This window comes from Lampris incognitus, chromosome 3 (assembly GCF_029633865.1).
Source record: "Lampris incognitus isolate fLamInc1 chromosome 3, fLamInc1.hap2, whole genome shotgun sequence".
Taxonomy (NCBI): domain Eukaryota; kingdom Metazoa; phylum Chordata; class Actinopteri; order Lampriformes; family Lampridae; genus Lampris; species Lampris incognitus.
Genome location: NC_079213.1, coordinates 25,334,203 through 25,339,169, shown reverse-complemented (window position 1 = coordinate 25,339,169; position 4,967 = coordinate 25,334,203). Strand labels below are relative to the sequence as shown.

The following is a 4,967-nucleotide window of genomic DNA, read 5'->3' as shown; positions in this document are numbered from 1 at the left end:
CAGCCCAAGAACAGTGGGCCAGACCATCTGCAATATCTACTGGCAACTGAGGCTGTTGGCCAGGAGTTGTGCTCTATCTGCCATCAGGCTGCTGTTATAAGGTCTGCAGCTCTCTTCAATTTTTGTAAATAGTTTAGTTTACACACTGTTATCATAGGCTGAATAAATACGGAAGGACATGTCCTAACAAAAGGACATGGCTCAATCTTACTCCAATTATTCCAACCAAATGCAAAGTTGAAAATATATGGCACGTCTTATTTGCTTTTGAAATAATTATCTGTTTTTCTTTGCATAGGTGCAGAGACTGCCTTCCTGAGGAGTGGTTGTGTGAGGCCTGTGATGTGTTGCACCATAAAAGATGGCCACTCCACAACAGAGACAGCGTGGTGGATGGCTTCCTCAAGGCCATCCCACCATCCACATGCTATACTAAAGGGGAAACTGGACACTACATCTCACACAAGCAAGGTACATATTCTATGTGTTTTTACTCACTCACTATTAAGGCATTATTTTATGTTCTCAAATTTTTGATTGGTAGTTATTTCTGTGAGAGTGTATGACATTAAAATATACATGTTTCTATTCTGTCTGTTATGCAAATAACATGTTTCTATTTTATTTTCTGTCAGCTTCCATTTTACCCACAGTGCGCGCACCACAGCTATGCTCATGTGAAGTTGCTGACGTCACTATGTCTTCAGGCAGAGAAGTCATCCTTATCACCATAAACGGTAAAGAGTTGTCCTTTTATACTTCATATCTGTTAGCATAATGACATGTCATTGTCTAAATTGTTTAAATATGTCACCAGGACAGTTCGACTTGCACATGCCTGTTCATGTGTGCAATATCTGCCTGCAACGCTGGACCCCGGATCTTAAAGATCTAATCAAGAGTGGTTACTGGCCAGCCTCTTCACATTCCCAGACCCTGTACACTATTGACCTCTTCCACTCATTCCAAGACCTGAAGGTCATTTCACCTGGCTTTTCCAGGCAAGCTTTTGCAAAGTTGCTGGAACATCGCACTCAGCGTGCTGAAAGAGTAAGTGTAATAGAACAAATGTCTTCATAATTATTATTATATTGTTAAATAGACAATACCCATATGTTCATAATTATGTACACTTCAGTCAGGGCAAATCAATGGGGATGCACTTCAGCGGAGCTTCCTGGAGTTCAGCTATTGCTCGTTTGAGGAGGACCAGCTCTGCTGTGCGACCCCGTTCACCTGCCCCGCCTGTACCCCAGAAATGGTGGCTGTAGCAGCTGATGGAAACCGGAAGCTTTACCTCTTTTGGTTGTGGTCTTTTTGTTGAATTTGGTCTTTAGGACAACGGGAATGGTTTACTGATGTTATGGTTGTTTTTTTTTCATTAGCTTCGAAAACACTGCATTTTTTGAAGGGCTGTTTCTTGCCAAGGACAGTAAGGTGTCAGCTTTTTTTTTTTTTTTTAATTTCTGACTTTTCCCTTTTTTCTCTCAATTTAGTGGCCAATCGATCCCTATTTTAATTCAAACACCCACCCTCGTACTGCATGCATTCGCCAACTGCATCTCTCCGGCCGGCAGTCTCGAAGGAGACCGCCTCCCCACTTTCGTGACAAGGCGACTCCAGGCCGAACCACTGTTTCTTCCGACACACACAGAGACGCATTCACGTGATGAACACAAGCCGACTCCGCCCCCCTCCCGAAGACAGCGTTTGCCAATGATTGCTGCTTCATCAAGTCCGGCCATAGTCGGATCTGACGAGACCGGGGCGCGAACCCCAGTCCCCAGTGGGCAACTGCATCGACACAAAGCCGATGCTTAGACCGCTACACCACCGCGGACTGGGTGTCAGCTTTTGTTGACACCATTAGGACTGCAGTGAAAAGCGTAAGTCTTACACCAGCCAAGTATACATTAATCATGTTGTTACTGTATGTACTCACCACATACTAGTGGGCTATTCAGCTACTCCCGATACCAATGGGTATTAAGTGAAAGGAATGTTAATGATGCTGTAGTACCTGTGTTTCAAATGTTTCTGTTAATGCACTGTTCTCACAGACGCAAGGCAAAGCAACATGCGGTGCTTCGCAGTGGGCAGCAGCCAGGGAAACCTCACGGAGGGCCAGTAAACTCGATGAGGAGGGCGTTGAGGTAGCCGTGTGTTGCCATGGCTACCTCTTGAAAGGCCTAAATATGTACCGGGGTGAAATTTTTGCCTACCCTCTGTATCTCCAGAGAGAAATTCAGGCCACAGCAAATGTCAAATTCTTTGCCATGGATGTCACCTGCAAGTACTGGCCATACCTCCAAAAGGTAGTGGCTGCCCTTCCACCACTCCAGGGGCTCTTGCAGATGAGGCCATTCCTCAGCATCATGCATGCCAGGGCTCATGCCACAAAGTGTGAGGTATATTTTCATTTTTTCAATTTATTATGTATTGTTTTATAAAGAAACAATATTGAGATTCAGCTCAAGATTCCATGTCAATTTTCATGCACTGCTGCTAATATCAGTGTTCAGTCCATTGTCAGTGGCAGGGGCAGGGTTCTCCGGGTGTTTCGTGATCAAAGGCAGGGCCACTGGTACTTTTGATCAATCCAGCGTCCTGACTACATTCATTGTGTCCTTTAACAGCTTAAATGGAGTGGCAGGAATCAGGAGGGAGCGGGCACAACGGCTGGTGAAGAGGTTGAGCAGGTGAGCAGCTACCTCTCCCGTTGTGCTCTGACAAAAAAATATATGTCTAAAGCAGGTTGGTCCCTTTCAGCACTTTTCCAGCACCCAATCCCTACTCATCTCAACTCTACTCTCTTCAACTGTACCTTACTGTACTCACTCTCACTTCGTTTTCTAATTTTCTGTTAAAAAAGTGGCATTGTATCTATCCTGAAGTGTGTCATCTTCTCACATTGTTCTATAATTTGCGGTCCATAATGACATCCTCGACTTCCAACAGCCCGTGTGGACATGCTGACTGTCCATGCAATGGAATGGAACAGGCACAAGGGAGACAATCTCCTCAAGGCCCTCTCCACAAGATATGTGAAGGTATGTCCTGTATTCATGTTTGTTGTATCATTATGTGTTTGTGTATCTGGTTAAACCCACATGCGTGAAGCAGATTTGGGTGACTGTACCTGACTTAAAATTGATGCTGAAAATATTTCTGTCTTTCAGACTTGTCAAAGAGCTGTGGAGGAGACAGCAAGACTTCTAGAGCTCAGAGAAGAGGTCCATTGCTCAGAGGAGATGGCACTGCAGTGGATTATGGATGTTCAGGAATGGGCTGGGGGTAAGGATGACAGGAAATCATATCTCTCCCATCTCTTTTTGTCCTTTTTTTGCATTTATATCTGTACTTTCAGAAGTAGCTGTTATTGAATGCTGAAAAAGTAGTGCAATACATATACAAACTGTGAAGTAGGTGTGCGATTAAATGATTTTGTTAGATTAAATATCTATATCTGGTATTCCTTTACTATTTCCCAATTCTGTAGAGACAACAGATGCCGCCAGTGATCAACGATCCCTGCAACAACAGTCCATTGAGGGGCTTCATCTGAGCCTTCACCACAGAAAACAGAGCCTCTACCATCAAAATGGTATGGTAAAATTTTAAGTATTTATTTGTATCATATGTAATGGACAATACATGTACATGATCACTTACCCATTCACTACGTTGTCAGTTGTTTTTGTGCTACTTTTGTCTTGTTAGACAGCAACAAGCTTCATCACCGCCTGCGCAAAAATTTGGCGAAAGACAAGCGGCGTCTCTTCGAACAGATTGCCGAATACAACAGGCTGGTGTCAGAGATGCAGATCAATGTGGCAGTGGTCGAGAGGTCGCTGGCTGGACACACTGTGTCACACATTTGGCCATGGGAGGTGCACAGCAGTGGTACGTGCCTTTTGAGATGCTCAAATGTGTGTGTTTTGAGACCCAGGGTATAATTATATAGAATATAAGTTACGGAACTATGCGCTGATCATGCATCATAAAGTGACATTTAGCAAGTCAATAGGGGATCTTTTGTATAACTTACAGGATCATCAGTGAACATCAGCACCAAGAGACGGGTGCATGACCAGCAGATGCTGACCACACGCCTGCAAGAGGAGAGGAGCATCCTGGTTTTGGAGATGGCCCAACACTGCACTTCGTTGCGAAACCTGGCCTCGACTCTCAGGACCAAGATTATAAGTGAGGGTATGTTGAAAAAAAAAACTTTGTTTTCCATTCATGTTACTGCCATCCCACCAAAAAAAATGTTTTGCAACACAAAATCAGCAGGCATTTGATTAGATGTTACATACTATCAGAATCCTTACTATAGGTTTGTGTATTGTCTTGTTTTGAATGTCAGCAGAGGGAAGTGAAGGACTACGATGTCTTCTTATTCGAAGACTTTCGGAAGTGGAAGGTAGTTTGCGGTTGGTCCTACACCACTACCAGGCTGCTTTGGGGCCACATGCATCTCTCCTTGGAGGCTTGGATGATGAAGAGGAAAGTGAACCTAGCAGTTCGGAAGAGAGTGAGGAGGAGGCTGAAGAGGAGGCAACCTAGGTAGCCCTGGCAGCACATCATCCCCCACCTTCATCTATCTCCACTGGCTCCCAGTCAAGAGCCGTATCTCCTACAAACTCCTCCTCCTCACCTACAAATCCCTCCATGCCCTCACCCCCCAATACTTGTCTGACCTCCTCCACCAGTACACTCCATCCCGGAACCTACGGTCCTCTGACCTGGGTCTGTTCTCCACACCCATACTAAGCTGCAGACTTTTGGTGACAGAGCCTTCAGTGTGGCGGCCCCTACCCTCTGGAACTCTCTCCCTCCTGACATCCATGGCGCACGCACCTTTGGCGCACACACCTTTTCACCAAGGCTTTTCCCCATTAGTTAGTTTAGTTTAGTTAGGTTAATTTTCCCCTTTTTTGCTGCTGCCCCCCACTGCCCCTCCC

The 4,967-nt window shown here is 45.1% G+C and overlaps 1 long non-coding RNA gene across 1 annotated transcript; it reads left to right on the top strand.

Moving 5' to 3' along the window:
* The first annotated feature begins 2,282 nt into the window (after positions 1-2,282).
* LOC130109561 (uncharacterized) lies at positions 2,283-3,008 on the top strand. Its single transcript, XR_008810013.1, has 3 exons — positions 2,283-2,403; positions 2,637-2,699; positions 2,959-3,008. It is a non-coding gene; the product is annotated as an uncharacterized LOC130109561 (long non-coding RNA).
* The last annotated feature ends 1,959 nt before the right edge of the window (positions 3,009-4,967 follow it).